Source organism: Magnolia sinica, chromosome 1 (genome assembly GCF_029962835.1).
Source record: "Magnolia sinica isolate HGM2019 chromosome 1, MsV1, whole genome shotgun sequence".
Classification (NCBI taxonomy): domain Eukaryota; kingdom Viridiplantae; phylum Streptophyta; class Magnoliopsida; order Magnoliales; family Magnoliaceae; genus Magnolia; species Magnolia sinica.
In genome coordinates this window covers 132970105-132986158 of record NC_080573.1, presented here as the reverse complement: position 1 = coordinate 132986158, position 16054 = coordinate 132970105, and positions in this window count along the sequence as shown.

Sequence of the window (16054 nt, the reverse complement as noted above, 5' to 3'; positions counted from 1 at the left end):
TAAACATGTAAATGTGGTCCACTCTATTGTTATTCAATTCAGATACATGGCCACACATGTAATGAATGACTTGATTGCATTATGCGTGTCTGAGTGTGTAAGTGTTGGGCATGCCAGAGTCGTATTCGAATTTAATTGAACTAAACGCTTTATGACCCTAGGGGTAGAGAGAGACCGATTAAGACTGGATCTGTAAATATTGACCATCTATTCAACCAATGATTTGCAAAATAATTAGACGATTTATGAAGGAGAGATTTCATCCTTTAGATGAATTCTTTTTTACTTTGAAAACAATGACTTTACATATATAAAGATTTAAAAAACGAAAGAAAAGAAGACTACGTGCAGATTTTATTAATCTAGATATAGAAGAAGTACAATCAGTAGTTAAAGAAAATAAAGCATAATAAACTACCGACGACAGTTAAGTAGGTGAAACAGCTATGGTGCTGAGGTATTCCAAGTTTGAATGGTCATAAAACAGTTATGGCATTTGGATAGCATGTCGTGATTGAAGAATCACTAAATAAGGACCTGGAGACTTGAACTTGGAGATTTGAGGGATCTGACATCGTCGTCATGGATATTTAACCTAAAACTAAAGAAGCTTGCTTTAGCAATGCACTGAACAAAAGCAGAAACTAAACTAAACACTTTAAACTTGTTATCGCATAGAATTGAACAAAAGTAGATGGATTTGAACTAAATTAATTGAAATGTCCATGAGGAATGAAAGAGAGGCACTGTTGAGTTGAAAAGAGTTGTACTAATTGCATTGGTTCTACATGTGGTATGTTCAGTCTTGCCAACGTGTAGGTTTTGGTGTAGTGTTTATGTCGTTGGACTCTCCACATGGTAGGGAGTTACTTTTTTGTAGAACTTTATCATTTAACGCTAGCTAAAAAGTTGATTTTGTAAGACATTAGCATTTAATGCTTTCCATGTAAACACGTCTCTAACCATTCTTTTTGACTACGAGTGTACATCGAGTCGAACCGAGTCAAGCTAGCCTTAGCTGGGCTTGGCTCGAACAGTGGCTGACCTCAACTTGAACTCGACTTGGCTCGGTCCTCGAGCTTGACTGGCCAGCTCGGCTCGATTCCGTCAGCAGCTCGGGCCAAGTTCGAGCCAAGATTGAGCTGTGTTCGCCATTGAGGCATTTCCAAAAACACCTGAATTACAACTTCAAAAACCCACTACTTTACAAATAGAGGCAATGGTTTTACAGGTATTTTCTCAAACACCTTTTAAGTAACATCAAAACAAAAAACAAAAAACAAACAAAAAAAAAAAAAAAAGAGAAAAAAGGTATTTGTTTCCTGTACAAACCGTCCTTGCCACCAGCCACATTTTGTTGAGTACTTTTATCAAACATTTGGTGAGCAACATCAATGACAAAGTAATTGAGTCACCGAACTAGCTTGATTCGATCCGAGTTGTGTTGAACTCGGGCCTTCGCGAACTCGGCTCAAACTCATCTTCGAGCTCAAAAAATCAGCTCGACTCAACTCGAATTGAGCTTCGAACCGAGTTGAATTGAACTTTTTCGAGTTGAGTTGAGCGAGCTAACCGAGCTAGCTTGGTTCGTGTACACCCCCACTTTTGACATTCATCTATATCATGTGTGATATATGGCCACATCTCTAACAAAGCTATTCAAACGCCAATCGAATTCCAACCCCATAAGAGGATTTTCAATATGGAGACATGGGTGCACCTCCATGGCGATTGAATCCGTTAGAAATGATGCGTTTTAATCCAGATCTGGATCCCTTAGATGTGATTCTGGTGGTTCAGTTATCAAGACCATTGATCCTGTGGGCCCTACTGTTCAATGGGATGTCCCCCAAATTTAGAAGATCCCATGGGGCCTTTTGATCTTTAGTCCTTTTTCCCATTGAATTTAGACTAGTGACCAGTGATTGAAGGATTGGGGCCGCCACCAATGTGGGGCCCATCAAACCAACGGTGAAGAATACCTGAGCCATGGGCCCCACATAGCACACATAACATTTTTTTTTGAGCAATCTGGACCTTCAAGAAAGCACTAGAATATTTGAAAATCTATTCAAGTTCCTAGGAATTTAGTTAACTAGATGGAATAGAAATGTCAGCCTCAAACATCCCAAACATAAAAGGCTTGAAATGATACTTGAGAGCATTAGGATTACAGCCCTTATGGGTACAAGTTTGGATGTATCATAAACAAGAAACCATTCTTATTTTATTATCTAGCTATTAAATTGAAGGAAAACTATTGGGCAGTTAAAAATGAAAAATATCCAGTTGTTTTGTTTTAGGGAACAAGTGTCCATGAATCAAAGGTTAGGATCGTTCAATCAATCTGATTTTTAGACTGTAACCTTATGATAGGGATTCCACATATTTTATCCATTGAATTTGAGTTGATTTGAGCCACATGTACCATTTTTATGTGCATGTGTATTGAGCGTACATGCAGTCAGAGTATCAAGTAACTCCCTCTAAAATATGAAGGGTATTTTGGGTAAAGGATGCTTCTTTCAAAGAGGAGGATGTTGATACAATTGAGTAGGATAAAGCATCAAGGGTTGATAGATGCAATAGGATTGCCATTCTAAGCAATTGTAACAATTTTGAATGACTACTATAGATGGTTGGACCATGTGGTAAGAAAATTAAAGATGGCCCCAATGTAAAGTTTATAATTTAAATTAGGGTTAAAGGGCCTTGATGGAAGACTAGATCAGTGCTAGGTTGGGCTGGGCCATCACAGCTAGGCTCCACATAATATATGGTTCATATTAATGGTCAGACCTTTTATTATTATTATTATTATTATATAATCAATATAAATTATTCATTTTCATAAGCATTATTCAATGTGTTATCCAGGGTCAGCCTAAATAAATTAACCATGTCAACTATCTAATATTATTAATACAAATCATCCATTTCCATATGCATTGATTAAATTATTAAAATCATTTAATCTAAGCAATCTAGAGGGCGGGTCATGGACTTCTTCATAGTATAATCAATACGAATAGTATATTTTCATATCCATTTCATTGGACCTTGTATTTCAGCTATTTGGACCATATAGTAGGTTGTTTACATGCATGTTAATGCGCGTGATGGGGTACATATAGTAGAGCTCATATAAAATGTTGTCAAAAATGTGTTATAACAATGTTATATATAGTGGACCTATATCTAATATTTCATGTGGTGTAGTCTTATTGAGTTTTAGATATATTTGATTGTGGCCTACTTGAGTTTTAGATATATTTGATTTTAGGTCTCATTTACTGAGGTATGCTTAAGGAATTAGATGTCACGAAGACAACTAGATGGCCCCAGAGAGCTTTTAGTTGCAGGGTAATCTAGGGGGGTATCTTCTAAGGCATCAAATTTGGCTTGCACAACTTTTTTTTTTTCCTAACACACGCACACATACCCCCACACACTCACGCTATAGTGGGATTTCACCACCAATGGATATTCGAACCCTTGACCGGTGTTGAAACTCCAGTGAGTCTACCACCAGAGCAAGAGTAAGGATCTTGGCTTGCACAACTTGGATCCGGAGCAAAATTTGTACACTACAGCTGGAATATCGCGTTTGTATCATTTGTCAGCATAATCTAAAACATTTATATAATAGACCTCACCTAAGATCTCGCAAATCAGAGGATCCTAGCACGGTGAATGGTTAGTGTATTTCCTTTCTAACTGTACACTTGACAACCCTAATCGTACATGTGTGCACATAGGCCGTGTGCACACGTGCGAGAGTCACACATGTATTCCAAAAGGGAAGTGGATTGCATGCCATAATGTATGCATTTTAAATCCGTGCTAAGTTAAAAAATGAAGCAGATCCAAAGCTTAAGTGAATTTTATTACAGAAAATAACGTGAATAAGCCAAAAATTGATGCAGATTCAAAGCTCAAGTGTATCACACCACAGTAAATGGTCGAGATAATGACACCCACAGTTGAAACCTTTCTGAGGTCCACATGGATGTTTGACATTTAACCAGTTGATAATGTCATGAACCTAGATGAAGGGAAAACACAAATTTTAACTTGATCCAAAACTTTTGCTGCCTCTAAGAAGGTTATGTGGTCTACTCGAGCCTTATACCTTTTTTATTTTTAGGGTTATGTCCATATGAGTGAACAAAATGAACGAACGGTGTGGATAAATAATTATACATAACAGTGGCCACATAGGCTTGCCTGGTAGGTAACCAGGCAATTAGCTTCCAAAAGGGAAGCGGAATCCCTGGCAGTCCAAAAGAGTCTGCATAGTAACCCATTTAAGGCAAAGGACGTCTTACTATTCCAGCATCTGTTTTTTGGTACAATCTAACATTGGTCAGTAGCCTGTACCGTCCCCAAGACCACAGCAGAGAAAAACTTCCACATTCTCCCAGATTCTAATGGTGGTTCAGACGCATGCACTCTAATACAGTACACGTGGCATATGTGCCCTCAAAGTAGACCATACAAATTGTGGGGTCCACGCTAGATGGATAGTAATTCAAAGAATTAGACTCAAATTACACCCTGATCCATAGCTCCAAGTGGTAGACCGAGTAAAAGATACCTCATTTCAACACGTCTAGGCATTGATTCCCAAGTAGGGGTGGCTAATAGTAAAGTGTGAACCGACAGTGGTGTACTAACAAGCTAACCAAGAAAAACAAAAAACTCAAATTGTCTTAAATGGTTGATTAGTGGCCATTTATGGACGGGTTACAACAAACAATGTCAATTAAGTCCACCTACCAAGGTTTAGGGCCCACCCTGATATATATGTTTTACATTTTGAAAGATCATTTTAGGGCATGAGCCCAAAAAGGAGGTTGATTAAAGGTTCAAGTGGACCACACCGTAGGAAGATGGGGTTTTAAAAACAAAAATATCAACTTGATTCAACTTTTGTGCCCCGATAAGTTTCAACGGTAAGCTTTCAATCCCCATTGCTTCCTATGCTGTGGTTTACTTAAGTGCGCCGTGGTTTACTTGAGCATTCAATCTACTTCCTTATTGGGCTCATGCCCTGATCTTTCAAAATGGATAGACAGTGTAGATAAAATACATACATAACGGTTGGCACCACAGAGCCCCTAATAGAATCATCCATCCCTAGCTAGGTCCTGGGAAGGGTAGTAGCCAATCCACGCCCATGTAGCAATTTGATTCGCCCATCACGAGCTCTGACAATTGGTGATTCACCCCAAATCATTCCCATGTCGAAGGATGCAGATTGCCTGCAGCCCTGAGCTTACTGAGGCCCACTATGATGTAATGTCATATCCACTCAAATCATCCATTTATCCACTACCAGCTCATTTTAGTTCATGAGTCCAAACATGAGGCCGATCCAAATATCAAGTGGACCACACCAGGAAACAGTAGTGAAGGAGCACCCACCACTAAAAACTTCTTTTTGAGTCCTAGATTAGTTTTGGATCAAGCCAATATTTGTATTTTCCCTACACCAATGGAAAATAAACATCACATTAGTCCATAGGAAAGTTATAAACATCACATTAGGCCATAGGAAAGTTTCAACGGTGGGCATCATTTTCCCTCACTGCTCGTGTTGTGGTCCATTTGAAATTTGGGTCACCTCATGCTTGGATGCATGCCTTAAAATAGGCTAGCCAAACATATAAACAATGTAAATATAACACATACATGAGGATGAGCTTCATGGAGCTTAAGGCCGCAAGAATACTTTTTAAAAGGCAAGAAGAAATAATAATAATCAGACAGGCACACTTTACAATCTACGCAACGATCGATGATGTATAAATGGGCATTGATTATTTTTGGTGAGCATTTGAAAAGGAAATGTAAACATCCGGTCAAAATACAACGGCTTAGATTGACTTGGGTAATGACTTTTTTGTACGGAGATAGAAGTACTCAGTCAAAATTCACTGACCTGGTGTCAGTGTAATCAGTAATAGGTCCCACCCGGATTATTCTAACTATTAAAAATCAATGGCCCGAAAGAAATAGGTCAATGTAGGTAGCATTAGTACTCCCATCGTGGCCAATTGGAACCGAATTTTCTCACTCTTTCCTCTTTGCCGTAACTTCAATGTAAGGAATATTCCTAAGGAGAGCATTGTGTGCCATCCGCGTGTGGAGGATACCAAGGCTGTCAATAGCCATGGTTTCATGGATATTTTGTTATTAATATGGGGGAATTGATCTCGGGTTTTTGGTTTAAATAGCACTCTTATTGTGATGTGGTCGTGGCATGAGCTTATACATGTTAAACTCAAAATTTTATAGCCATAAATTAATTTTTTTTATTTTTTAAAGGACAAAATGTCCTCTACCACAAATGTCACTCATACGAGAAACTCTCGTCTCAAATAATGAAAGATCATTTTAAAAAGGGATGTGCACTCCACCAAAAATTAAAATTCGACCCACCCTTGGCTGATCTAATCCGTTCATTTTAATCAGACAACCTTGAACTCAAAGGAAGATTTTTTCGTTTTCTGTTTGAAGATGTTTGTGGCTTATAACTACACTAATATCGTGCATTAATTTTGAATTGTTTCTTTCAGTGTGGTTCATTTGTGATAACTTTTATCCTCAAACTTTAACCGATAATATGAAATTAAAATCTCTTACATGTGGACGAGTTTGATTTGCTTCACGACAACCCAATGAGCTCCAGGTAAGATATGGATGGGTTCGAAATGTGAGGCCTTTGCCACATGAGGCCATTTGGCTGTTTTTTTCTTCATTTTTTCTTCACTTCCTAGGACCCACACAAAGCCAAAAGTTCATCGATAATTGGTAGTTATACAGCCGGAGTCCATACGCTCTGGGTAACGACAAAAAACTTCGGTCAAGCTTCTACAAAATTCAAATGACTCTCTGTTGTAAATTTTTTTATTAAAAGTTTTTTGGTCATAATCTCTAAAGTGCAAGCTATGGCGAGCAGAGGTAAGTTTTTTACATTTTTTTATTTTCTCTTTGTTGGTAGGTATGAATAGTGGAAGTTTGCGAAAGGGCGGAGGGTGTGGTAGTTCGTTTACCAATGTTGTGGGTTTTTCTTATTATATGAATAAATGGTGGGAGTTTGTGAAAGGAAGGAGAGTATAGGAGTCCCATTTTTTTATTATATGAATGTTAGTACCACATGGATCATGAATGGTCATTGCAGACCATTGATAATCACTGTGAACCGTGCACGAATATTAATAGTGGCCCATTGATATTCATCGTGGACTGCAGATAATATCAGTAGGCCACAGTTAGTATCTGCGGTTCACAGTGAATATTAGTGAAATTCACCATGTTGGTTCCTTTATAAATGTTGTGAGTTTTTCTTATCATATGAATGAATGTCGGGAGTTTGTGAAAGGGAGGAGAGTATGGGGATCCCAATTTTTTATTGTATGAATGATGGTATCATATGGATCATAAACATTCACTGTTGACCATTGATAATCATTGTGGATTGCGGATATTAATAGTGGCCCGTTGATATTCACTGTGGACTGCAGATAATATCAGCGGGCCACTGTTAGTATTCGCAGTCCACAGTGAATATTAGTGGAATTCATGGTGGATCGTCGATATAAACCATGGACTGCTGATATTTATTATAAATCATAGATAATATCAGCAAGCCACTGTTAATATCCATAGTCCATAGTAAATATCAATGAAATTCACTATGAATTGAGAATATTAATAGAAGACCGCTGATATTTACTGTAAACCACAGATAATATCAGCAAGCCACTGTTAATATCTGCGGTCCAAAGTGAATATAAGTGAAATTTATTGTGGATCAGGAATATTAACGAAAGACTGCTGATATTCAGTGTGGACCACAGATAATATCAGTGGTCCCCCTGTTAATATCTATGATCCATAGTGAATATCAACGGACGTCTTTTAATATCAGTATTTCATAGTAAATTTCAGCAGCCCTCTTTCAATATCAGTAATTCACAGTAAATTTCAGCGATCCTTTATTAATATTCGTGGTCTTTTGTAAATATGATTATCTTTTAATATAATAATTTATCATTCATATACTACAAAGTCCTTTTGCGAGATGAGGGAACATGACCCTTTGCTTAGAATACTTCAATATAAAGATTATTACCAAGTGGTTATTACGATTTCTACCTACATTAAGGGATGAATTCAACAAGTACTCTATCAAGGTGAAAATGTTTAGAAGAACCCAATGCGAGTATCTGATTTCGATGGAGGAAGGATGGTAAAATAGATCATTGCTCTACTACCTAATGCAAAGGCACCTCGGTGATCTCTGATTTGACTTCGCTAGCACCATTTTCTAATTCAAGGAGATGAACTTTGCCTTGATTATGGGTCTGAAGTGGGGAATACCAAATAAATCGAAGCAGACTAATCAATGATCATCAAGAAGAAAGAGTATTATGAATCGATTTATTAAGGATCAATCTCGTATTACAAAGAATGATTTGCTTAAAATATTTCGACCTCTCCGAGGAGGGGGTACCAATGACGTGATCGACGTATAATTGGTGATGTTAATATGTATAAAGAACTTACTCGTTGGATCGCCCAAAAAGAACGCGTGCATGGATAAGTATACACATTTAATAAATAATTATGATGCATTTCATAATCACCTATGGGGAAGTGTAGGGTATTAGATCTTGAAAGAATAAGCGAATACTGTGATTAAGGAACTCCTTCTGGACTTCTACGACTTCTGCAGATGTCCATATAGCCTACATGTAATTTTTTTCTATGAATTTTTATAAACTATCATGCTACTATAATATGTCTTATTTTAATATTCTTTATTTCCCTCATTTAACATGTTTGGGCATATGAAGTCATCCTCGGCCTATGTTGCTCGAAGAGTTAGGCCATTAGAAGTAGTTCGATCAAAATTTCATGATTTCTGAATTATAATGCGAATAAGGTGAAAAAATATAGGGCTCTAACAAAAGTTTTTATGAATACGTGGGTAAGGTGAAATATTATCTCAAACTAGAATTATTCGTGTTGTATTTTAGTACATTGCATATATATTATTGCAGCTTAGGATTAGCAGTAAACTCATTCTCACAGTGGATGAGGATAATATTGTCGCTCTAGTGGTGAAGAAAAGGAGTATGAGGAAGAATATTAAGGAGATGGAAGTATAGGCGCGAAGAAGAATAAGAATAAGGAGAAAGAACCACTATCAAACTCAAATAGTGGAATGAGAGAGTCAGGGGAGGAGAGTGGGGGGAGAGGAATAAACTTCTGCTTGAATGTGTTATTTGAAAATTTGAAGGTGAAAAAGTTGAATATCCGCATGCGCAATGAAGTAAACTTTCTACGGGCTAGGTGAAGTTATTGATAATATTTAAATTTTCAATTGTTATTATGTATACGTCTTTTTTGTTGCGATGTAACCAATATATGTGATGCTCATGCAAGGTGCACATCCCACGTTAACAGGTGTCATGATGCGTATCCGAGCAAGAGACCCAACCCACCATAAGTCTATATTTATGGACCCATTAAGAAGGCTTACCTTCGAAGAATATGAAATTGTTAAAATGCCTATGTAAGAATATACGGGTTGATAACAAGGTAAAATTTGACACAAAAGTGTTTTACGTACTTCATTTTATATTATATATGTTTACTGATAATTTGGAGCTTGCATAGGGAATCGACCTATATATGGATTTCTTGACCGATCGACGTCTACAATATCCTGATATGTATTATCAAGAATGCATGTTTGTGACGGCATTGTTTTAGGTAATATATATTTATTGATATGCATAATTAATGTATATTTAAATCAATTTAACTTATATTATTTTGATCCATTCGTGAGATCAACTTTTTAAGGGCAATATTGAGGTAATACAAGAATATGTTGTTGGACTACATGCTTTAGAGCTCGAGATGACATCTTTAAGGATATTAATCCTCAGGTTTTGACTATTATTATAGTAAAGCATTTTCAAAATGAGATGTAGAAATTCGATTGTGTAAGTTTGTTATTTCAATTTTGCATGACTTATTTAGCTTAGTATTATACATAGTGTTTGGTTTAGATGTAATTATAGTGTTTTATATGTGTTTTGTAGGTATACTTTCCATGTAATATCTGAAACCAATATTGAGTTTTGATTATCGTGCACCAAAAAATAAGACTGATTCAATTACTCGATAACATCCATACTAGATGGGGGAGGAAGTACAATAAGTTTATAACCAACTTCATAGATGGGTTGAGAAGGTTGTTTCATATATGTGACGAGGTAATAAGCATTGGGAAGTTAAATATCTTTTCAAAATAGTAAGTGGGGTTCCAAAACATACTAGTGGAAACAAATGTTAAGTCTTTGTGATGAAATACATCGACTACTTATGTAGCAATGAGAGATTGTATTCAATCTAGTTAGATTCTTACAAAGTATTCCTCAGTTTAATTCATTATTACTTACTGGTCATGTCATGAATAAATTAGCTTGAAACTTAAACTGAAAGATGAAGTCTCCTATAGTAAAAAAGACCTCTCTTTTTCTTTTTTTTTTGTCTTCAAAAATTTAGAAAGACTAAAAAGACAAACCGAACCGATTGAGGCTGAAGAAGAGCAAGATGAAGTAGAATTTATAAATTTAAGACTCCATAATATGACACCAACCACATATAGATTCATTTCGAAAGAGGAAGCCAAACCAACTATAAAGTCCCCTAAGTGCAATCAAACGGGTCACAATCGGATGACGTACATTTATCTTCCAGCTTCTAGTGAAAATTGATTTTTTTTCCTATTTGTCACTTTTTATTACTTAAAATATCATATAATTTACTCTTCTTTTTTTTTTAGTAGATGTATAATGTAATGCTCACTTATGTTAATTTTTTTAAAATAATGCTGAATAAGTCGGATTTCATCATATTGCAAAGTATATGGATTAATATTCTCATTTATCACGTTGCAACATATATGGATTGCATTATATATCACAGATATTAATAGAGGATGGCTGATATTCACTATGGATCGCTGATATTATAAAAGGACTACAAATATTTACCATGGATCGTTGATATTAATAGAGGATCGCTGATATTCACAATAAATCGTAAATATTAATATAAGACCACTCATATTTATAATGAATTATGAATATTAACAGAGAATTGTTGGCATTCACTGTGGATCACCAATATTAACAGTGGTCCCCTATTAATATTCACAATCCACAACGAATATTAGTAGTCTTATGTTAATATTGACGATCCATAGTGAATATTAGCGATACTCTGTGAATATTCATCCATTGCACATTTTTCCATTATAATATTCATCTATTTCAACATTCCTTTATTTCTCCATGTCAAGATTTTTTCATTTCAATAATCATCAATTCTCTTATTTCAACATTCCTCCAATTTAATATTATTATATTTCAATTGTCATACCATTTCAACACCCATTACACCAATTAGGGGTGTACATCGGGCCAAATCGAGTCGAACCGGACTCAACCTGGCCCGGCCCGGTCACCAGTTAAACTCAGCCCGAACCTGGCATGGCCCGGTCACCGGGCCAACATATCTAGCCCTAACTCGGTCTAATCAGCAATCAGGCGAGTTTGGGCCAGTTTCGGACCTTACAACAAGTTCATGGGAAGGGATTTGACAAGTTCAAATGGTTAGGGTAAGGATATATATATATATATATATATATATATATATATATATATATATATATATATATATATATAAAAGGCCCACCAGTGCAACCTATTTGATATACATGAAGCCCGATGGCGAACTCAGTTCCGGGTTGGGCTGAGTCGAGCTTTTTCGAGCTGAGTCGAGCGAGTTAACCGGGGTAGCCCGATTCATGTACACTTCTAACACCAATCATCACATTCATACAAAAAAAAAAAAAAAACGACAACTCCCACCCTTCATACAATAAAAAATCCACAACAACTCCCACCATTCATACAATTAAAAAAATTTACCACAACTTCCATCATTCATATTTTTCCAAAAAAAAAAAAAAAACCATTACAATTCCCACTATTCACACAACGAAAAAAAAAAAACCTACCTTTCGACACAAAATCTTTTTTGTTGGATATTGTGTTTGGAAAAGTTATTAAAAAAAAACCATGCGTTCTGAGATTCACATAGAATGTGGTGTCTGAATGTACAATTACTACCTAATTCATCATCATGTGGGTCTTAAGAAGAGAAGAAAAAATGAAGAATGAAATGGCCAAATGATCTCATGCGGCGAAAACCCCACACTTTAAACCCATCCATATCTTATATCGGGCCCACTTGGTTCTCGTAAAACAAATTTAACTCATTCGCATGTAAAAGATTTTAATTTCATGTCATTGACCCAAGTTTGAGGGCAAAAGTTATCACAAATGGACCACATCGAATGACATAGTTCAAAATTTATGCGCAACATTAGTGTAGTTGTGGGCCACAAACATCTTTAAAAAGAAATTTGAAAAAAACTCTCCTCTAAATTCATCACTGTCTGATTAAAATGAATGAAACAAAAAGGATATGAAATTGGCCGAATTTCAAAATTTAGTGAGCTCGTGTATATTTTTTAAAAGACTTCATTTTTTGAGAGGAGAGCCCACCATATAAGTCCATTTTTGTCCTCTAAAAATCTAAAAAATGCATTTAGGATTACAAAAATTTGAGACACCATTAGACCACATTTACAGTAAGAGAGTATTTGGACAAAAAACACCCGGGGATCTCATATGGTCAAAGATAAACAACATGACAGTTTAATAGGCAATCAGGACCATTATAATGGTACGATCCGCAATGAAGATCAAATGAAACAAGAATCATGTCTTTTCACTCGCTAGGTGGACAACACAGTTGGATTCAATGACTGACCGGTGGTTGACACAAGTAGATGTGTGGCTCATACTGATAAGACGACCAGCTTCATTTCGGAGAGTGGCGATCTTTACAGGGGCTTACCATTTTTATGGCACTGATGTCGTACACAAGTAGTATGTCGGCAGGAAGGATGGTACGGTTGCCTGTATGTATGGAGGAAATAGACTCAGCTCGAGAGGACTTGGTTTGGATACTACGCCCGCCACGACCTAGCTATAGAAACGGACGGTCCTGTCAAGCTATCTGTAGGGCCTGTCGTGATGTATATGTTTTATCTACGCCGTCCATCCACTTTTACGGTTCATTTTAAGGTATGAAATAAAAAAATAAAATATATCAAAGGCTCAAGTGGACCACAATACAGGAAGCAGTAGGTAATGAAAGCTTACTATTGAATACTTCTTAAGGCCACAGAAGTTTTGGATGAAGCTGATATTTATGTTTTCCCTTCATCTAGGTCTATGTGACCTTATGAACAGGTTGGATGGAAAATAGACATTACGGTGGGCCCCAGGAAGTTTTCAACGGAAGGAGTTCAATCCCCAACTGCTTCCTGTGGTATGGTCCACTTGAGAATTCAGTCAGCCTCCTTTTTGGGATAATGTCCTAAATGGATCTGTCAAAATAGATGGATGGAGTGGATAAAACATATAATCACGGTGGGCCCCACAGAGCTCTGACGGACCGTCCTTTTCTAGCTAGGTCTTGGTTGGGGTAGTACCTAATCAGCGTCCAGCTGGAAATACGTTTAATATTCCCAACTTGTTGAATTAGTTCCAATTATTTAACGATCCAACCGTTGATCTGATGGGATTGCCTTGAGGAGTCTATGCCGGAAAATGTTCTGGTGGGACAATCCTAACCCTTCGATCGATGGCTGAAATCGATGGTTAAAAAAAACTGCAATGGTTCGAGTGAAACAAAAAGGAGCCAAGGAGGTTTTCATATCAATGGTCTGGATCACCAAACCGTGTGGCCCAGTTGTGAGGCTCCATGGACACTCTGGCCGATGATCCAGTTCTTAGATGACTCGAGAGAGATCGGCAGCTGGTTATGTGATCTTTCAGTGATTTTTGACTGTTGATCTAACCGTCGAATATCTTGCCTTCTCTCATTGAATGTGGGAGTTGCTGAACTTTTCCTCAATTGTCTCAACGAGGACATTCTTTTGGGGGGCCATAAGCATTGCACAGCCGGGCTATCAGATCAACGGTCTGGATTGATGAGCCAGAGGCACAGTATTAGGGACGTAGGGGCATGGACATAGTATTACACATCTCCTCGGCAAGGTATCAAATAACAGGGTTTTCCAACTTTTTGGGAATTGATATCTACACCCACCCTGTTTGACAGATGCCCCTAAAGTTAAAAATAAGGTGCACTTATTCCAAGGAGCAAAATAAATAAATAATGAAAAAAGGAAAATGAAAAGAAAGAAAAATGTATTGGTTTACCGGTTCTTCTTCTTCACCCATCCGGATTGCTAAAGACATCCATCCCTTCTACTTTTGACTGTAGAATAGTAAAAAATATGGGTGTGTATAGCAATAGAAAGGACCGGTTATTTAACAAGGAGAAAAAACTAAAAAATTCTCTCAATACTCCCGCAGAGTGATGGTTCATGCGCATGTAAGTGTGTTATATTTGTCATTTAAATTAAACTGTCCAGATCGTGAGCCCCACTTTCATAAGATCCATGACAGAAACATACAGCGAAATGCTTTGTTAACTAACAGATTTATGGACATTTAATTAATGGATAACAAATCAAACTATAATAAAAGGTTTAACTAACAGATTTATGGACACTTAATTAACGGTTAACAAATCAAATTATAATATATTATGATTTTTATTTCAATCCAAACTTTAGAATATGGCCTACCTTTTAACTGTTCCAATTATTTGGACGATGTATTCTAAGTTAAACATAGTCCACGCGTATGACTTATGAATGCACGTGTATGAAGCATCATAACTTGCGAGAGTATTTATTTATTGTTCTTTTCCGGCTGACTCTCTGTAGCACTAATGGTCTTTTAGACTTTCCAATTACTCAATGGTCTTTTAGTCTTTTCGATTACTCTCCGGCAAATTTTTATGCTTTTTTATTATTTTTTCTGCCAGAAGATCTCACCTCTAAATAATTAATTCTTCTTCATATTTTTTAATATGTTAAGTTGAAATGTGCTTTCTGGAAAAGAAAATGAGACGAACAAATATTTAAAAAAAAAAAAAAACCACTTTTGAAAAATGAACTCTTTTTGAAAAAGAAAATGAGATGCAGTGAGATGAAAATATATAATAAAAATTTTGCTTTTATAAATTGAGTCCTTATTTTTAAATATTCTAATTAGATGAGTCTTTTGTCAAGAAATATATATAAGGTTTGAAAAGAGAGATAAAAAACTACACGTTGGTTCTTATTTCTTTAAAAAATTTACTTATATAAATTTGGTTAGGAAAAAAAAAAAAAACCTAATAAAAGCAGATGAAAGACATCAAAAGATGAAGCTTAAATGAGTCTTTTGTGTGCAAATGAAATGGTTTTAGCTATATTTGAATGGCCTTTGAATCATCTTCCCAAGAAGTTTAAGATTGACTCGATTTGAATTGTAATGAGGGAATTATGATAGCTTCTTCACACAATGTTAGAAATACTGTGAGTGTGATTGTTGTTTGTACACGCAATCACTTGCGACCACGTGCTTATCATAACAAAGATTGTGGCCTGTACATGACAACAATTGTGGTCTATAAGAAAGATAGTGTACAATGTACTTCAACATACTAAGTAAATTGCATAGGGCCCACAACGATGCATGTGTCTTACCCATGCTGTGCATACTTCTTTTTCAGCTCATTTTAAGGGATTAGTGTAAAAAATTAAACCATATCCAAAGCCTAAGTGACCGACACAATAGGAAATAATGTGAAATGATATCATTAAAAACTTCCTAGGGTTTACAGAAGTTTTGAATTAAGCTGATATTTGTGTTTTCCCTTTATCTATGTCCATTTACATGGATAAATTGCAATCCCTATCATGTATAGATTGTGATTGCGATTGCTTGTGTATAGACCATGATCTTTGTTGTGTACACACCTTGATTGTGATCGCTTA